The sequence below is a fragment of the Cavia porcellus genome, unplaced genomic scaffold, assembly GCF_034190915.1.
Source record: "Cavia porcellus strain 051 isolate PalLab524CR breed Dunkin Hartley unplaced genomic scaffold, mCavPor4.1 scaffold_5, whole genome shotgun sequence".
NCBI lineage: Eukaryota > Metazoa > Chordata > Mammalia > Rodentia > Caviidae > Cavia > Cavia porcellus.
Window position 1 is genome coordinate 102,116,272 of NW_026947488.1, and position 23,401 is coordinate 102,139,672.

The following is a 23,401-nucleotide window of genomic DNA, read 5'->3' on the forward strand; positions in this document are numbered from 1 at the left end:
AACACTAACACTAACCTCTAAACCAAACCCAATGCCTAACCCTAAAACTAAAACTAACTGTAACATTATCCCTAACACTAAACCCTAACTCTAAACCTAACCCTATCCCTAAAATTAACCCCAAACCAAACCTTAAACTTAACACTAACCCTAACCCAAACCTTAAACTTCACCCTAACCCTAACCCTATCCCTAACACCTAATGCCTAACCCTGACCCTAATCCTAACACTAAACCTAACCCTAAACATAAACCTAACGCTAACACTAACCCAAAACTAATCGTAATCCTAACCCTAACCGTTACCTGAAGTCTAACCTAAAACCTATCCCTAACACCTAACCCCTACATCTAACCCTAACCCTAACCCTAACCCTAACCCAAACCCTAACACAAACCCTAACCCTAACCGGGACCCTAAGCCGTAACCCCAAAGCCTAAACCTAACCTTAAAGCTAAACACAACCATAACCCTAACTATAAACCCAGCTCTAAGCTTGTTGAACCCTAAAAATAACACTAACCCGAACCTTAACTACAACACTAACCCTAATGCTAATCTCTAATCCTAAACCTAACCATAAAATTAACCTTAAACATAATGCTAACGCTAACCCTAACACTAACCCTAAAACTAACCCTATTCCTAACATTAAACCTAACCCTAAGCCTAAGCTCTAAACCTAATCCTAAAACTAACACAAACCTTAACCCTAAACCTAACCCTAACCCTAACTCCAGGCCTAACTTTCTAAACCTAAACTTAACCCTAACAATAACCATAACCATAAACCTAAACCTAACCTTAAACCTACCCCTAAATCTAACCCTAACAATAAACCTAACCCTTACCCTAAACCGATCCATAACCCTAATCCTAATAATAAGCCTAACACTAACCCTAACCCTAACCATAATCCCTAAACCTAACACTAACCCTAACCCGAACACTAACTCTAATACATAAGCCTAAATCTAATGTTTACCATAACACTAATCCTAACAGTAACACTTACCCATAACGCTAACAACAACCCTAACCCTAAACCTATCCCTAATCCCAAACCCTAACACTAACCCTAACCCTAACCATAATCCTAACCATATCCTTTACACCTAACACCTATCACTAACCCAAACTCGGCCCTAACACCAAAAGTAACCCTAAACCTAACCCTAATACTCAAATTAAACCGCATCATAACCCTAAAACTAACCGTAATTGAAAGCCTAACACTGACCTTATCTGTAACACCTAACCCCTAAACCTAACCCTAAAGTAAAGCAAACACTAACGGTAACCCTAATCCTAACACCAAAACTAGCCCTAACTTCTAACCCTAGCTCTAACCCTAACCCTAACACGAACACTAACCCTAACCCTAAACTCTAACACTAACACTAACCCTAACCCTAACCTATAAATCTAACCCCTAACCCTATCCGAAACCCTAACCCAAATCTGAACGCTAACTCTAACACTAACACTAAACCGAGCTCTAACGCTAACCCTAACCATAACCCTAAACCTAACCCTAACATTACCACTAACACTAACACTAAAGCTAAACCTAACCCTAAACCTAAACCTATTCATAACCCTAAAACTAACCATAACCTGAAGACTAACACTAAGCGTATCACTAAAACATAAACCTTAACGCTAACCTAAACCTAACACTAACCTAAACCTAGTCCTAACCATAAACCTGACGCTAACCCTAACTCTAACCCAAAACCTAACCTTATCCCTAAACCTAAACATAACCCTAAACCTGACCCGAACCCTAACCCTAAGCCTAACCCTAATCCTAACCCTATCTGTAACCCTAAACGTAACCATAAACCTAATTGTAACATTAACCCTAAGCAAAATCCTAAAACTAGAACTATCCCTAAGCCTATCTCTAGCCCTAAACCTAACACTAACCCTAAAACTAACACTAACCCTAACCCTAACAATAAATCTAACCCTAACACTAACACTAACGCTATCCCTAAACTCTAACACTAACCCAAACCCTAACACTAAACTCAACCCGTAATGCTAACAGTAATCCTAACCCAAACCCTAAACCAAACCCTAACCCTAATCCTAACTCTATTCCTAAACCTCTATCCCTAACCCTAACCCTAATCATAACCCTAATCCTAAACCTAACCCTAACCATCACAATAACCCTAACCTTGTCCCTAATCCCTAACCCTAAACTTAACCCTAACACTGACCCTAACCGTAACCCTAAACCTAACCCTAACCATTACCGTAAAACTAACAATAACCATAATCCTATCATTAACACCGAACTCCTAGCCCTATCCCAAACCCTAACCCTAACCCTAAACCTAAACCTAACCCTAAACGTAATAGTAACCCTAAACCTACCCGTTATCCAAAGCTAACCCTGACACAATTCCTAACAGCTAACCCTTAACCCTAACCCTAACCTAACCTTAACCCTAACCGTAACCCTAACACTAACACTAACTCTAACAATAACTTCTAAACCTAACCCTAACCCTATTGCTAAAACCTAACCCCAAAACCTAACCCTAACTCTAACGCTGTCCATAACTCTAACCGTAATACCAACTCTAACTCTAAATTCTAACCCTAACCCTAACACTAACTATAAACCTAACACTAACCCTAACCCTAAACTCTAACCCTAACACTAACCCTAACAACAACCTCTAACTCTAGCCCTTAACCCTAACCCAAACACTAAACCTTACGCTAATAGTAACCCTACTCCTTAACCCCAACCCAAGTCTAACACTAATAATAACCTTAAACTCTAAGCCTAAGCCTAACCCTAAACTTAATCCTAACAGGATAATTATCCCTAACCCTAAACCTAACACTAACACTAACCCTAACACTAACCCTAACCGTAACTCTAAACCTAACCCTAACCCTAACCCATAAACTAAAAATAACACTAAAAATAACTCTAATGCCTAACCCTAAGGATAACCGTAACCCTAACCCTAACATTAAACCTAACGCTCATCCTAACCCTAACACTTAACCCCTAACCTTAAACCTAAGGCTAAATGTAACCCTAACACTAACCTTATCCCTACGACCTAAAACCCTAAACCTAACCTAACCCTATCCCTAACCCTAGAACTAACGCTATACTAACTCTAACCATAACATTCTAAGCCTAAACCTAAGCATAATCCTAACCTTAAAACCAACCCTAAAGTTAACCCTAACCCTAACACCTAAATCTGACCCTAAACCTAACACTAAAACCTAACCCTAACCATAAACCTACCCCTAACCTAACCCTATTTCTAATCCTAACCCTAACCCTATCCCTAACAATAAACCTAACTCTAATGCTAAACCTATCCCTAACCCAATCCTAATACTGAGCCTAAAATTAACACTAACCCTAAACCTAACAGGAATCCCTTACACTAACCCTAACACTAACTTCTAAATCTAACCCCTAACCCGAACCCTAACCCTAATCCTAACTCTAACCGTAAATCTAACCCTAACCCTAAATCTAACGCTAACACAAATCCTAACCCTAAAGCAAACCCTAACCCAAATCCTAAACTTAACCCTAAACCCGACCCTAAACCTAAACCTATACCTAACCATAAAACTCAGCCTAATCCTAACTCTAACCTTAAATTTAAGTGAACCCTAACCCTAAGTCTAATCCCTAACCCTAACCCTAACCCTAACCCTAAAACTAACCCTAACGCTAACACTATCCTTAATCCATAACCCTAAACCTAACCCTAACACCAACCCTAGACGTAACGTTGAACGTAACCCTAACCCTAACCATAACCCTAAACATCACCTTGACCATATCCTTAAGACCTAACCCCTCACCCTAAACCAAAACCTAACCCTAAAACTAAACGTAACACTAAAAATAACCCTAAAACTAACTCTAAACCTTATTGTAACCCGAACCCTAACCGTAATCCAAACCTAACCCTATCCCTATCCCAGGTTAGGGTTAGGTTTAGGGGTTTGGTGTTAGGGATAGGGATAGGGTTAGGTTTGGATAAACCTAACCCTAACCTAACCCTAACCGTAACAGTAACCCTAAGCAAACACTAATACTAACCCTAACTTCTAACCCTAATCATACCCATAACACTAACACTAACCCTAAAACTAATCTCTAACCATAACCGGAACCGTGACCTCTAACACTAAACCCTAACCCTAACTCTAAACCTAACCCAAAACCTAACCCTAAACCTAACCCTAACCCTAAACCTAACGCTAATGCTAAACCTAAACCCAACACGAACACCAGCCCTAACCCAAATCCTAAACCTAACACTAAACCTAAAACTAAACCTAACCTAACCCTCACCCTAACCTTAACCCTAACCCTAACACTACGCCTAAAATTAAGCATAACCCTAACCCTACCCCTAACCCTAAAACTAAGCATAACCATGACCCTAACACTAATACTAAACCTAACACTAGCCCTATCCCTAATCCATAACCCTAATGATAAGCCTAATGCTAAGTGTAACCCTAAACCCTAACCCTAACACTCACCCTAAACCTAAACCAAAATGTAACGCTAATTGCTACCCTAACCCTAATCACAACCCTAACCCTAACCCAAACACTAACCATAACCCTAAGCGTAACCTTAACTGTACCCCTAACCCTAACCGTAAACCTAACAATAACACTAACCCTAACCCTAACATTTAACCCCTAACCATAATTCTAATGCTAAACCTAAACCTGACCTCTAAAACTAAATCTATCCCTAACCCTAACCATAATCCTAATCATAACCATAACCCTAAACCTAACCCTAACCTTAACCATAACCCTAACCCTAAACCTAACACTAACCCTAACCCTTACATTAATCCAAAACCTAACCCTATCCATAACCGTATAACTAAGCCTAACCCTAACACTAAAACTAACCCTAATGCTAACCCTAGCCCTAACCCTAACCCTAAACCTAACCCTCTCCCTATCCCTAACCATAACCCTAACCCTAACCGTAAACCTAACCTTAAACCTAAACCTAACCCCTAACCCCAAATCATAAACCTAACCCTAATCCTTACCATAACACTAACCCTAACCCTGACCCCAAGCCTAACCTTGTCTAAGCCTAACCCTAAACCTAACCCGAACCCAAACCCTAACCTTAACATAAACCCTAACCCATAAACCTAACCCTAACCCGAACTCTAACACTAATCCTAACCCTGAGCCAACCCTAACCCTAAAGCTAAACCTAACCCTCAACCTAACCCTAGACCTAAACTCTAACCATAACCTAACCATAACCCTAAACCTAAACCTAACCATAACCCTAACCTTAATACTAACCGTAAAAAAAAAACCTTAACCCTAAACCTGAACCTAACCTTACCCCTAACCCTAAAACCTAACCCTAACCCTAACTCGAACCCTAATCCTAAACCTAACACTAAACTTAACACTAAACCTAACACTAATCCCTAAACCTAAACCTAACCCTAACCCTAACCTTAAGACTAACACTAAACTTAACCATAAACACCAACCCTAAAACTAACCCTAATCCCTAAACCTAACCCTAACCCTAATCCTAAACATAAACATAAACTTAACCCTAACCCTTAACCTATCACTATCCCTAATCCTAATCCAAATACTGAGCCTAACATGAACCCTAACTCTAACGCTAACCTTAATTCCTAACCCTAAACCTAACCCTAACCTCTAAATCTAAACCCTAACCCTAATCCTAACCCTAACCATAACCCTAAACCTAACCTTAACTCTAACCCTAAACCTAACCCTAAACCTAACCCTAACGCTAACACAAAACCTAAACCTAAACCTAACTGTATCCCAAATCCTAAAACTAAACCTAAAACTAAACCTAAAACTAACCTTAACCCTGACCCTAAATTTAAGTCTAAAGCTAACCCTATAACTAACCGTAAAACTCAGCCTAAACCTAGTCCTAACCTTAACGTTAAAGCGAACCATAACCCTAAGCCTAATCCCTAAACCTAACACTAACCCTTACCCTAACAGTAACCCTAACACTAACGATAATCCTAATCCTAACCCTATCTCTAACACCTAAACCTAACACTAACCCTAACACTATCGCTAATCCATAACCCTAAAACTAACACAAACACTAACCCTAACCGTAACCCTAAAAGTAACCCTATCCCTAACCATAACCCTAAACATAACCCTAACCATATCCTTAACACCTAACCCCTAACCCTAACCCAAAAACAACCCTAAACCTAAGCATAACACTAACCATAACCCTCATCCTAAATCTAAACCTTATTGTAATCCAAACCCTCACGGTAACCTGAAGCCTGACACTATTCCTATCCCTAACACCTAACCGCTAAATCTAACCCTAAACTAACCCGGACCCTAACTGTAACCCTAAGCCAAACACTAACACTAACCCTAACTTCTAACCCTAATACTACCCATAACCTTAACACTAACCCTAACCTTAAACTCTAACTGTAACCGTAACCCTATCCTCTAACACTAAACCCTAACCCTAATGATAAACCTAACCCTAACCCTAAACCAAACCCTAACCCTAAACCTAACCCTAACTCTAATGTTAAACCTAAACCTAACCCTAACCCCAGCCCTAACCCAAATCCTAAACCTAACACTAAACCTAACCTAACACTAACCCTAACAACTAACACTAAGCCTAACCTTAAGTCTAACCCTAAACCTATCCCTAACCCTAAAACTAAGCGTAAACTGACACTAACACTAACACTAAACTAACACTAGCCCTAACCCTAATCCCAACCCCTAAAGATAAGACTAACCCTAAGCCTAACCCTAACCCCTAACCCTAAACATCACCCTAACCCTAAACCTAATTGCTATCCTAACCCTAATCCAAACCCTAATCCTAACCCAAAGACTAACCGTAACCCTAACCCATACCGTAAACCTAACAATAACAATAACCCTAACCCTAACACTTAACCCATAACCTTAAACCTAACATTAACCCTAAGACTAACCTCTAACACAAACCTATCCTAATCCTAAGCCTAAATCTAGCCCTAACCCTAAATCTCTAAATCTAACCCATACCCTAACACTAAACCTAACCCTAGCCCTAGCAGTAACAATAACCCTAACACTAACTCTAATTCTAACACTAACCCTAACTCTAAACCTAACCCTAAAATTAACCCATAAGCCTAAGCCTAACCCTAACACCTAGCCCTAACCCTAAACCTATCCCTAACCCTAAACCTAAGGTTGACCCTATACCTAAACCCAACACTAAGAACAAACTTAACCGTAATGTTATCCCTAACCCTAAATCTATTACTGAGCATAAACATAACCCTAAACCTAAACCTAACCATAACCCTAAACCTAACCTACCCCTAAACTTAACCATAACCCTAACACTCACACAAACCCTAACACTACATTCTAACCCTAACGCTAACCCTAAACATAACCCTAAAACTAACCCTAACCTGTAAATCTAAACCTAACCCTAACGCTAACACTAACCTTAAACTTAACCCTAAACCTTACATTAAGCCAAACCCTAACCCTATGCCTAACCGTAAAACTAAGGCTAACGTTAACCCTCAAACTAACCCTAATCCTTACCATAATACTAACCCTAACCATGACCCCAAGCCTAACCTTGTCTAACCCTAACCCTAAACCTAACCCGAAACCAAACCCTAACCCTAACCCAAACACTAATCCCTAACACTTACCCGAAACCCTAACACTAACTCTAACGCTAAGCCAACCCTTACCCTAACCCTAAATCTTACTCCCAGCCTAACCCTAACCAACATCTAACCCTAGCCTTAACCATAATCCTAAAACTAAACCTAACCATAACCCTAACACTAACCCTAAAACCTAACACTAACCCTAACCATAGCCTAACTGTAACCCTAACCCTAACCTAACCCTAACCGTAACCCTAACAGTAAACATAACACTAACCCTAACCCTAATCACTAAACCTAACCCTAACCCTAACCTTAAGCCTAACCTCTAAAACTAACCCCAAACCTAACCCTATACATAAACTTAAACCTAACCCTACCCCTAACACAAACTCTAACCCTAAACCCTAACCCTAAACCTAAACATAAACACAACACTAAACTTAACCCTAACCATAACCCTATCAATAACATCAAACCCCTAATCCTAACCCTATACCTAACACTAACCCTAATCCTAAACCTAACCCTAACTCTAACCCTAACCCTAAACGTAACCCTAAACATAACCCTAACACTAATCCCAGCACTATCCCTAACCCTATCGCTAGCCCTAACACTAACACTAAACCTAAACCTAACACTAAAACTAACCTAACCCAAACCATAATCCTTAATCCTAACTTTAAACCTAACTCTAACACTAACACTAACGCTATCCCAAATCCCTAACCCTAACCCTAACACTAACATGAAACCCTAACCTATAACCCTAACCCTAAACCTAACGCAAACTCTACCACAAACCTTCACCCTAACCCTAACACTAACCCTAACCTTCGATCCCTAAGCCTAACCCTAACCCATAACCCTAACCCTAAACCTAACGCAAACTCTACAACAAAACTTAACCCTAACCCTAACTCTAACCTTAACCTTCGATCCCTAAGCTGAACCCTAACCCTAACCCTAACCCTAACACTAATCCTAACCCTAACCCTAAATATACATTAAGTCTAAATTCACCCTAACCCTAACCTTATCCTGAATCCATAAACCTAAACCTAATCATAACACTGACCCTAACCGTAACCTTAAACGTAACCATAAACCTAACCTAAACTCTAACAATAACCCTAACACTATTCTTAACCCCTAACACCGAACCCAAACCCTAACCATAACCCTAAACCTAATAGTAACCATAACCCTATCTGTAATCCCAAGCCTAACCCTATCCCTATCCCTAACACCTAACCCCTAAACCTAACCCTACACTACACCTAACCCTAACTGTAATCCTAACAATAACACTAAACCTAACACTAAGTTTAAACCTAACCCGAACACTAACCGTAAACCTAACCCTAACCCTAATCCTAAATTTAACCTTTACCCTAACACAATCACTATCCCTCACACAAAACTCCTAACTCTAACCCTATACCTAACACTAAACTTAATCCTAACCATAGAACTAACCCAAACCCTAACCCTAAAAGTAAACCTAACCTTAACACTAACCCTATCCATAACCCTAAACGCAAACCTAAACCTTATGGTAACACTAACCCTAACCATAACCCTAACCCTAACACTATCCCTTAGCCTATCCCTAGCCCTAAACCTAACACTAACCCTAAACCTAAAGCTAGCATACCCCTAACCCTATCTATAACCATAACACTCACAATAACCCTAACACTAGCTTCTATCCATAACCCTATCCCTAAACATTACCCTGACACTAACGCTAAACCTAACTCGAAAAATAACCATAATGCTAACCCTAACCTTAATTCTAACACTAACCCTAACCCTAACTCTTACATTAATCCAAACCCTAACCCTATCCCTACCCATAAAACTAAACCTAACCCTAACACTAAACTGAATCCTAACACTAAACCTAACACTATTCCTAACTCTAAACCTACCCCTAAACCTAACCATAACCCATAACCCCAAAACCTCAACATAAACTTAATCCTTAGCATAAACCTAAACCTAACCCTGACACAAAGCCTAACCTTGTCAAACCCTAACCCTAAACCTAACCCGAAACCGAACCAAAACCCATACACTAACCCTAATCCCTAACCCTAACCATAAACCTAACCCTAAGCCTAACCCTAACCATAAACCTAAATCTAACCCTAACCCTAATGTTAACCTCTAAACCTAACCTTAAACATAACCCTAAACCTAAACCTAACCATAAACCTAACCCTAACACTAACCCTAACATAACACTAATCCTAAACGTGAAACCAACCCTACCACAACCCTAACCCTAAAACCTATCTCAAACCCTAACACTAACCCTAACTGTAAAACTAACCATACTCCTAAACTTAACTCTAACCCTATCACTATCACCTAGCCCATAACCCTAACCCTAACACTAACCCTAACCCTATCCCTGTCACCTAGCCCATAACCCTAACCCTAACCCTAACCCTAACTTAACACTAACCCTAACCATAACCCTAACACTAACACTAACACTAAAGATAATTTCTAACCCTAACTCTAACCATAACCATTAAATTAACTCTAACCCTAATCCTAAACTCTAAACCTAACGCTAAACCTAACCCTAACCCTAAACCTAACATCTAACTCTTACACATAACCCTAACCCTAACCCTAACACAAACCTAATCAAAATCCTAAACCTAACCCAATCCTAACCCAAGCCTAACCCAAAACCTAACACTAAACTTAACCCTAAATTTAAACCTAACCCTAAACATAACCCTAACCATATCCTTAACACCTAACCCTAATCCCAAACCCTCACCATAACCCTAATCCTTACCATAATTGACCCCAAGCCTCAGGTTGTCTAAAGCTAAACCTAAAACTATCCCGAAACCAAGCCCTAACCCTAACACTAACACTAACACTAATCCCCAAACTTAAACCTAACAATAACTCTAGCCCTAAATTTAACACGAACCCTAATCCTAACCCTAACACTAAAACTAAACCTAAACCTCACTCTAACCATAATGCTAAAATCTAACCCTAACCATAACGATAACTCTAAACCTGAAACTAGCCATAAACCTAAACCTAACACTAACCATAACCATATCCCTAAGCCTAAACGTAAACATAAACCTAACACTAACCCTAACCCTATAACCTAACCCTAACCCAAACACAAACCCAAACCCTAAAACTAAAAGTAACCGTAAACTTAACCCTAAGCCTAACCCTAACCTTATCCCTGACACCTATCCCCTATCGCTAACGCTAAACCTAACCCTAACTTAACACTAAGCCTAACCATAACACTAACCATAACCTAAATTCTACCCTAATCCTAAACCTAAACCTAACCTAACACTAACCCTAACAGTAACCCTAAACCTAACACTAATTCTAACCCTAACTTCTAAGCCTAACCCCAACCAAAATCCCACCACTAACTCTAATCCTTAACACTATCCCTAACCATAACCCTAACCCTAACCCAAAACGCTAACTCTGACCCCTAACCCCAACACTAAACCTAACCCTAATCCGAACCCTAACCCTAAACCTAACCCAAAGCTAACCCTAACCCTCACCCTAAACATAACCCTAAACCTAACCCTAACCCAAAACATAAACCTAACCCTAAACATAACCCTAACACTAAACCTAACTCTAACCCTAACCCTAAAACCTAACCCCAAATCCTAACCCTAACCCTAAGCCTAACCCTAATCACTACCCTAACCCTAATCCAAACCATAACCCTAACATGAACACTAACGGTAACCCTAACTGTAACTTTAACACTAACGCTAACTGTAACCGAAACAATAATCCTAACCGTAACCCTAAAACTTAACCCCTAACTCTAACCCTAACGCTAACCCTAACACTAAACTCTAACACTAACCCTATCCCTAATCCTAAACCTAATCCTAACCAAAAACCTAAACCTCTACATCTAACCCATACCCTAACATTAACCCGAACCCTAACCCTAACACTAACAATAACCCTAACGCTAACCCTAACATCTAACACTAATCCTAATCCTTACCCTAAACCTAACTGTAAACCTAACCCTAACCATACCCCTATCCATAATGCTAACCCTAAAATTAAACTCTAACCCTAACCCAAAGCCTAACACTAAACATAACCTTAACCGTAACCCTAAACTTAAACACTAACCCCTAACAATAACCATACCATAACCCTAATCCCTAACCCTAATCCTAAACCTAAAACTCACCCTAAGCCTATCCCTATTCCTTAACACTAAACCTAACCATAACCGAAACCCTAACCCCAAAACGCTAACCCTAAATCTAACCCAAACACTAACCCTAAACCTAACCCTAACCCTAACCCTAACTCTAATTCTAACCCTACCCCTAACCCCTCACCCCAAAACCTAACCCTAACACTAATCCTTACCATACCCCAACACTAAACCTAAACCCAAGCCTAACCTTGTGTAACCCTAACCCTAACCCCAACCCAAACCCAAACACTAACCCTAACACTAACCCTAATCCCTAACCCTAACCCTAACGAGAACCCTAACACTAACTTTAACCCTAAGCCTAAACCTAACCCTAAACCTAAGTCTAACCCTAACCCTAACCATAACTATAACCCTAACCCTAAACTTGAACCTAACGCTACCCTTAATCCTAAACCTAAAACCTAACCCTAACCCTATACCTAACCCTAACACTAACCCTAACCTTAACCGTAAAACTAAGTCTAACAATAACCTAAAACTCACCGTAAACGTAACACTAAACCTAACCCTAATCCAAACCCTAACCCTAACATGAACACTAATGGTAAGCCTAACGGTAACTTTAACATTAACTCTAACTGTAACCCTAACGATAACCCTAACCCTAAACCTAACACTTAACCCCAATCCTAAGCCTAATCCTAACTGTAACCCTAAACTTCTAAATCTAACCCATACCCTAACATTAACCCTAACCCTAACACTAACACTAACAATAACCCAAACGCTGACCCTAACATCCAAACATAATCCTAAATCTTACCCTCAACCTAACCCTAAACCTAACCCTAACCATACCCCAAACCCTAACCCTAACACTAACCCTAAAACTAAACTCTAACCCTAACCCTAACACTAACACTAAACATAACTGTAACCGTAACCCTAACCCTAAACACTAACGCCTAAACCTTACCTACCCTAAACATAATCCCTAACCCTAACCCTAACCCTAACATAACACTCACCCTAAGCCTATCCCTATTCCCTAACCCTAAAGCTAACCCTAACCCAAACCCTAACGCCGAAACACTAACCCTAAACCTAACCCAAACCTTACCCTAACCCTAACCCTAAATCTAACACAAACCTTCTAACCCTAACCCTAGCCCTAAACCTAAGCCTAAACCTAACCCTAAACCTAACCCTAACCCTAAACCTTAACCCTAAGACTAAACCTAACATTAATACTTAACCATAAACCTATACCTTAAGCTTCACTCTAACCCTAACCATAACCATAACACTAACACTAAACCAAACCCTAACACTAATCCTAACCCTAACCCTAACCCTAACCCTAATCCTAACCCTAAACCTAACCCTACCCTTAAACCTAACCCTAATTAACCCCTAACTGTAACCCTAACCCTAACACTAACTCCTAAAGGTAACTGTAAACCTATCCTTAATCCTAAACCTAACCCTAACACTATCCGTTACCGTAACTCTAACAATAAACCTAACCCTAAAAATAAACCGATCCCTAACACTAATCCTAATACCGAGCCTAACACTAATGCTATCCCTATCACTAACCCAAATCCCTAACAGTAACCCTAAACCTAACCCTAACACGAACACTAACCCTAATCCTTACCCCTAAACTTATGCCTTTCCATAACCCTACCCTAACAGTAAAACTATCCCCTAACCCTAACTATAACCCTAATCCTAACACTAACACTATCCCTAATCCCTAACCCTAACACTATCCTTAATATCTAACCCTAACCCTAACCCTAACCTAAAGCTATCCCTAACCCAAAATATAATACTGAGTCTAACCATAACCCTAACCCTAAACCTAACCCTAACCTAACTCTAACCCTAATCGTAATATGGAACCATAACCCTAACCCTAAAGCTACCATAACTCTAACCCTAACCCTAACCCTAAACCTAATCCTAACCCTAACTCTACGCCCTAAACCCTAACCCTAACCCTACACTAACCCTAAATACGATCCCTAACCCTAACTCTAACACTCACACTAACACTATCCCTAATACCTAACTGTAACCCTAACCCAAATCCTAACCCTGAAACCCTAGCCCTAAACCTAACCCAAACCCTAACCCTAACCCTAACTCTAACATTAACCTTCTAACCCTAACACTAACCCTAATCCTAACCCTAACTCTAACCTTAACACTAACCCTAACACTTAACCCGTATCCCTAAGCCTAACGCTTACCCTAACACTACCTTCTAACACTAACCATATCCCTAATCCATAGCTTAATCCTAACACTAACCCTAAACCTCTAAATCTAATCCATACCCTAACCCTAACCCTAACCATAACCATAACATTAACCCTAAACCTAACCCTAAAGCTTAACTCTAACCCTAATCATAAACATAACACTAACACTAAACCAAACCCTAACACTTATCCTAAACCTAACCCCTAAAACTTAACACTAGCCCTACCATAACCCTAAATAGTAACCCTAACCCTAACCCTAATACTCACCCTAACACAATCCCTAATACCTAACACTAACCGTAAACCTAACCCAAACCCTAACCCCGAAACCCTAACCCTAAACCTAACCCAAAACCTAATCTTAACCCTAACTCTAACACTAATCTTCTAACCCTAACACTAACCATAATCCTAACCCTAACCCTAACCCTAAACCTAACACTAAACCAAACCAGTAACACAAAGCCTAACCCTAACCATAACCCCAAAACCTAACCCTAATCCTATTCCTAACCCTAATCCTAATGCTGACACTATACCTAAACCTAACACTCACAACAAACTTTACCCTAAACCTAAAGCTATCCCTAACCCAAATACTAATACTGAGCCTAATCCTAAACTTAATCCTAACCCTAACCCTAAACTACCCCTAACCCTAATCATAAACCTAAGACTCACACTAACACTTACACTAGCTTCTAACCCTAACTGAAAACATAACCCTAACACTAAACCTAACGCTAAACACTAAGCCTAAAAATAGTACTAACCCTAACCCTAACCTTAACTCTAACCTAAACCTAACCCTTACCCTCACCATAACCCTTACATTAAGCCAAACCCTAACCCTTTTCCTAAACGTAAAACTAAGCCTAACCCTAACCCTAAACCTAACCCTAACAATAAACCTAACCCTAACCCTAACCCATAACACCTATCCCCTAAATCTAACTCTAAACTTAATCCTAACTTTACACTAACCCTAACCGTAACACTAACACTAACACTAACCCTAACTTCTAATCCTAACGCCAACCCTAACCCTAACCTAACTCTAAGCCGACGCACAACCCTACTCCTAACACCAACACTAAAGCTAACTTCTAACCCTAACCCTGACCAAAACCCTAAAAGTAACCGTAACCCTGAACCTAAACCTAAACCTAAACCTAAACTCTAACTCTAAACCCTAACCCTAATACTAACCCTAACACTATCCCAAACCCTAACCCTAAACCTAAGCCAAACACTAATCGTAATGCTCACCCTAACCCTAACACTAACCCTAACCCTAACCCAAAACCTAACCCTAACACTAAACCTAACCCTAACACGAACACTAACCCTAAACAAAAGCTTAAAACTAACCATATCCCTAAAACTAAAACAAAGCTTAAACGTAACGCTAGCCCTAACCATAAAGCTAACACTAATCCTAACCCTAACCCTAACCCTAACCCTAATCCTAACCCTAAACCTAACCCTAAACATAACCCTAACCTAACCCCTAACTGTAACGCTAACCCTAACACTAACCCCTAAACGTAACTCTAAACCTATCCTTAATCCTAAACCTAACCCTAACACTATCCATTACCCTAACCCTAACAATAAACCTAACCATAAAAATAAACTGATCCCTAACACTAATCCTAATACTGAGCCTAACACTAATGCTATCCCTAAAACTAACCCAAATCCCTAACAGTAACCCTAACCTAAACCCTATCCCGAACACTAAATCTAAGCCTAACCCTAATCCAAAAACTAACCTCTAGCCCTAAAACAAACCTTAACCCTAAACCTAAACGAAACACTAACCCAAACCTAAACAGTAACGCTAACGCTAACATTAGCCATAAAACTAACAATAACACTAACACTACCCCTAACACCTAACCCCTAACCCTAAAACTAAACCTAACACTAACCCTAACATGAAACCTGAACCTAACGCTAACCCTAAATCTAACACTAAACCGCATCATAATCATAAACCTAACCATAATCCAAAGACTAACATTAACCCTATCCCTAACACCTAGCCCATAACCATAACCATAACCCTGACTCTATCCCTAAGCTTAACCCTAACCCTTACCTTACAATAACTCTAACCCTAAACATAACCCAAGCCTAACCTTATCCAGCTCTAACCCTAGCCCTAAACCGATTCCGAACTCTAAACCTATCACTAAACCTAATCACTAACACTAAGCCTAACCCTAACACTAACCCTAACCCTAACATTAAACCTAACCATTAACCTAACACTAACACTAACCCTAACCCTAAAAATAAACCTAACCCTAACCCTAAACCATCCCCTAAACCTAACCCTAAACCTAAACCTAAACAACTCTAACCCTAGAACTAACACTAACCCTAAAACCTAACACTAACCCAAACAATAACCTAACCCTAAAATTAAACGTAAGCCTAACCTTAACCCTAAGGCTAAACCTAACCCTATCCCTAATCCTAACAGTAACCCTATCCTTAACACTTACCCTAAACCTAATTTCTAACCCTAACCCTAAATTCTAACCAACCCTAACTCTAACCTTAACAATGAACTGTAACCCTAAACCTAAACCTAACCCTAACCCTAATGCTAACCCTAACATCTAACTCTAGCACCTAACCCTAACCCTAAACCTAAACCTAACACTAGCCCTAAACCTAAAACTATACCTAACACTAACCCTAACCGTAACACTAAACATAACCCTAAACATAACCCTAATCATATCCTCAACACCTTACCCCTAACCCTAACCCAAACCCTAACCCTAAACCTAACACTAAAATTAAGCCTAACCCTAATCTTATCCCTAAATCTAAAACTAAGCCTAATCATAACTCTAACCCTAAGGCTAAAGCAAACCCTAAGCCTAACCCTAATCTCTAAACCTAATCCTCTTAACTAAACCTAACCCTATACCTAACCCTAACTCTAAGCCTAACCCTAACCCTAACACTAACCCCAACCCTAACCCTATTCCATAACCCTAACAATAAATCTAACATTAACCATAAACCTAACCCTAACCATAAACCTAACACTAATCCCTACACTAACCCTAACCCTAACTATAACACGAACCCTAACTGTAACCCTAACAGTAACCTTAACCGTAACCATAACCCTAACCATAAACCTAACACCCACCCTAACACTAACCTCAACACTTGGCCCCTAACCCTAACCCTAATGCTAATGCTAACCCTATACCTAGCCTCTAACCCTAACCCCATCCATAAACCTAAGCCTAATCCTAACCCAATCCCTAACCCTCTAAACAAACCCATACCCTAACACTAACCCTAACCCTAACCGTAAACCTAAACTAACCCTAACTATAAAGCTAACCTCTAAACATAACCCTAACCCTAACCCTAAACCTAAACCTAACCCTAACCCCAACCCTAAGACTAATCCCTAAACCCTAGCCCTAAGCCTAACACTAAACCTAAAACTAAACATAATAGTAACCCTACCCCTATCCGTGATCCGAAGCATAACGCTGACACTATCCCTAACACCTAATCCATAAACCTCACCCTAACCTAACCCTAACTGTAACTATAACAATAACTGTAACACTAACCCTAACAATAACCTCTGACCCTTACCCTAACCATAACCATAACCCTAAAACTAAAGCTGAACCTAAACCTAACCCTAACCCTAACCTTATCCCTAACACCTAACACCTAACCATAATGCTAATCTCTAACCCAAACTCTAACCCTAACACTATCCCTAACTGTATTCCTAGCCCTAACCCTAATCCTACCCTAAACCTAACCATAACCCTTACCCTAACCCTAAACCTAACCCTAATCCTAACCCTAAACCTAACCCTAACCCTAACCACAACCATAACCTAACCCCTAACTGTAACATTAACCCTAACACTAACCCTTAAACGTAAATCTAAACCTATCCTTAATCATAAACCTAACCCTAACACTATTCGTTACCCTAACCCTAACAATAAACCTAACACTAAAAATAAACCGATCCCTAACACTAATCCTAATACCGAGCCTAACACTAATGCTATCCCTAACACTCACCGAAATGCCTAACAGTAACCCTAAACCTAACCCTAACACGAACACTAACCCTAATCCTTACCCCTAAACTTATGCCTTTCCATAACCCTACCCTAACAGTAAAACTATCCCCTAACCCTAAGTATAACCCTAACCCTAAAACTAACACTATCCCTAATCCCTAACCCTAACACTAACCCTAACCCTAACACTATCCCTAATATCTAACCCTAACCCTGACCCTAACCCTAACCCTAACCTAAAGCTATCCCTAACCCAAAATATAATACTGAGTCTAACCCTAACCCTAAACCTAAACCTAACCCAACTCTAACCCTAATCGCAATATGGAACCGTAACTCTAACCCTAAACCTACCATAACCCTAACCCTAACCCTAACCCCAAACCTAATCCTAACCCTAACTCTATGCCCTAAACCCTAACCCTAAACCTACACTAACCCTAAATACGATCCCGAACCCTAACTCTATCACTCAAACTAACACTATCCCTAATACCTAACTGTAACCGTAACCCAAATCCTAACCCTGAAACCCTAACCCTAAACCTAACCCAAACCTTAACCCTAACCCTAACTCTAACATTAACCTTCTAACCCTAACACTAACCTTAATCCTAACCCTAACTCTAACCTTAACCCTAACTCTAACATTTAACACTTAACCCTAACCCTAACGCTTACCCTAACACTACCTTCTAACACTAACCCTATCCCTAATCCATAGTCTAATCCTAACACTAACCCTAAACCTCTAAATCTAATCCATACCCTAACACTAACCCTAAACCTAACCCTATCACTAACAATAACCCTAACACTACCCCTATATTCTAAACCCTAATCCTAAAACATACCCTAAACCTAACCATAATCCTAACCCTAACCATAACACTAACCCTAACCCTAACGCTAACGCTTAACTCTAACCCTAAATATAAGCATAACACTAACACTAAACCAAACCCTAACACTAATCCTAACCTTAACCCTCAAAACCTAACACTAACCCTAACATAACCCTAAATACTAACCCTAACCCTAACCCTAACCCTAATACTCACCCTAACACAATCCCTAATACCTAACCCTAACCGTAACCCTAACCCAAAACCTAACACCGAAACGCTAACCCTAAACCTAATCCAAATCCTAATCTTAACCCTAACTCTAACACTAATCTTCTAATCCTAACCCTAACCCTAACCCTAACCCTAACCCTAACCCTAACTTAACCATAAAACCTTAATGCTAACACAAACCATAACCCTAACTCTAAACCTAAACCTAACCCTAACCCTAACCGTAACCCTAACCATAACACTAACCCCAACCTTAACACCTAATCCCTAATCCTAACTGAAAATCTAACCCCAACTCTAACCCTAACCCTAAACATAACCCAAACCCTAAATGTAACCCTACCTCTAACAGTTACCCTAATCCTGAATCTAACAGTAACCCTAACCCTAACCCTAACTGTATTCCGTAGCATAACCCTGACCCAATCCCTAACACCTAAACCCTAAACCTATCCCTAAACTAACCTTAACCCTAATGATAACCCTAACCCTAATCCTAAACCTAACCCTAACCCTAATCCGTAAAACTAACCCTAACCCTATGCCGAACCATAACACGAACAATAACCCTAATACATAAGCCAAACCCTAACCCTTACCATAATCCTAAACCTAACAGTAACACTAACCCCTAACCCTAACCCTAACCCTAAGCCTAACTCTAAACCTATCCCTAATCCCTAACCCTAACTCTAACACTAAGCCTAACCATAAAATGAAACGAAACCCTAACCCTAACCATAACCCTAAACATAACCCTAACATTATCCTTAATACCTAACCCTATCCCTGACCCAAACTGTAAACCTAACTCTAACACTAACCCTCACACTAACCCTAACCCTCAACCTAAATCTCATCATAACCCTAACCCTGACCATAATCCAAAGCCTAAGCTGACCCTATCTATAACACCTAACCCTTAAAGCTAACCCTAACCTAAACCCAGCCCTAAATGTAACCCTCACCCTAACACTAAACCTAAGCCTAACTTCTAACGGAAGCCCTAACCCTAATCATAACCTTAACACTAGCCCTAACCGTAAACCTTAACCCTAACACTAACCCTATTCCTAACACCTAACACGATCCCCTAAACCTAGGACAAACCCTAACCTTAACCATAACGCTAAAGATATCCCTAACCCTAACCCTAAATCATAATCATAACCCTAAACCTAACCCTAACCTTAACCCTAACCATAACACTATCCTAACCAGAAATTCTAACCTTAACCCTAGCATTAAACTAACTCTAACCCTAATCTGTAACCTTAACCCTAACCATAACCCTAACACAATCCCTAACCCTAAGCTCTAAACGTAACACTAACCCTAACCCTAACCTCTAACTATAACCCCAACCCTAACCCAAACGCTAACCATAAACCTAACCCTAAACCTAACCCTAATCATAACGCTAACCCTAACCCTAACCCTAACCCTAACCCTAATGCTATCCTCTAACCCTAACCCTAACACTAACACTAACACTAAACCTAACTTCTCACAATAAGCCTAACCCAAACTCTAAACCTAAACCTAACCCTAAGCCTAAATCTAACGCTATCCCTAAAACTAAACCTAACAACATCGCTAACTCTAAACCAAAACCTAAAACTAATACTATCCCTAAACCTAAACCTAACTGTAACCTTAACCCTAACACAAAACATAACTATACCGCTAAACCTGAACCTAACTCTAACCCTAAACCTAATTCTAATCCTAACCCTAACCATAACGCTAAACCTAAACCTAACCCTAACTTTAAGCCTAACACTAACCCTAACCCTAAACTTAACTCTAACCCTAAAACTAAGCCTAAACCTAACCCTAACCCTAACCTCTAACCTCTAAACCTAAACCTAAACTAAACCTAAACCTAAACCTAACGATAACACTAAGCCTAACACTAAACCCTAACCGTAATCCTAAACGTAAACTTAAAACTAACCGTAACCCTAACCTTAACACTAACACTAACCCGAACCCTAACCCTAACACTTTCCATAACACTAACACTAAACCTAATGCTACCCCTAACCCTAACCCTAAACCTATTCAAAACCCTAACACTAACCTTAACCCGAAGCCTAACCCTAACACTATCCCTAAATCTAACCCCTCACCCTAACCTAAACATAACACTAACCCTAACCTAACCCTAACACTAACCCTAACCCTAAAACTAACGTTAACCCTAACACTAACCGTAACCCTAACCCTAAACCTAATCATAACCCTAAAAATAACCCTAACCCTAACCTTCACGCTAACTCTAACCCTAACTTTCTAACCCTAACACTAACCCTAATCCTAATCCTAACCCTAAACCTCACGCTAACCCTAACTCTAACACTAACACTAACACTAACACTAACACTAACACTAACACCTAAACCTAACCCTAACCCTAACCCTATACCTAACCCTAACCCTAACCCTACCCAACACTAACCCTAACACTAACCCTAACAATAATCCTAACCCTAACCCTAAACCTATCCCTAACCCTAATCCTAATACTAAGCCTAACACTAACCCTAAACCTAATCCCTAACCATAACCCTAACCCTAACCTAAACACTAACTCTAATATGTAAGCCTAACCCTACCACTTACCATAACACTAACCCTATGCGTAACACTAACCCGTAAATCCAACCCTAACCCAAACACTAACCCTAACCCTAATCACCAACCCTAACCGTAACGCTAACACAAACCCATCCATAAACTTAAACAAAACTCTAATCCTAACCGTAACACGAACCATAACCCTAACCTTATCCTTAACACCTAACCCCTATCCCTAACCGAAAATCTAAACCTAACACTTACTCTAACACTAACCCTAACTCTAAACCTAACACCAAACCTAAACCTAATCGTAACCCTAAACCTAACCGTAATCCAAAGCCTACAAATGACCCTATACCTAACAACTAACACCTAAAACAAACCCTAACATAAACCTAACACTAACCATAACCCTAACCTCTAAACCTAATCCTAACACTTAGACCTAAACATAAACCTAACCTTAACCCTAACCCTAAGCCATAATCCTAACCCTAACCCTAAGGCTAAACTCTAACCCTAACCCTAAACCTAATGCTAACTTCTACTGATAATCTTAACCAGAAACCTAACCCTAACACTAATTGTAACCCTAAATGCTAACACTAACCCTAACCTCTAAACCTAACCCTAAGCCTAAACCTAACCCTACACCTAAACCTAACCATAACTCTATAACTGACCCTAAACCCAAACTCTAACGCTAAAATTAACCATAACTCTAACACTAACCTTAATCCTAACCATAACCCTATTCCTAACACCTAACCCTTAAGACTACCACTAAACCTAGCACTAACTCTAACCCTAACCCCTAACCCTAACACTAACCCTATGCCTAGTCCTAAACCTAAACCTAACCCTATCCCTAACACTAACCCTAAAACTAAACCTAATGCTAACCCTAACCCTAACACTACAGCTGTTCATAAGCCTAACCCTAATTAATCCGAAGCAAAACCCTAACCCTATCCCTAAAACCTAACCCCAACCCTAACCAAAACCTAACTCTAACCCTAAACAAAACCTAAACCTAATCCTAACCCTAACCATAACCCTAAACCTAATCCTAACCCTAACCATAACCCTAAACCTAATGCTAACCCTAACCCTAACCCTAACACTAACCCTAACCCTAAATTTAATCATAACCCTAACAATAACCATAACCCTCACCCTCACACAAACGCTAATGCTAAATTTCTAACAATAACCCTAACCCTAATGCTAACCCTAAACCTAACCCATACACTAAAAGCATCACTGACCCCTAAACCTAACACTAACACAAACCCTAATGCCTAAGCCTAACCATAACCTTATCCCTAAACCTAACCCTAAACCCTATCCCTAACACTAACCCTAACCATAACCCTAAACCTATCCCTAAGCCTAATCCTAATACTGAGCCTAACACTAAACCTAACCCTAAACCTAAGCTAGTTCCTA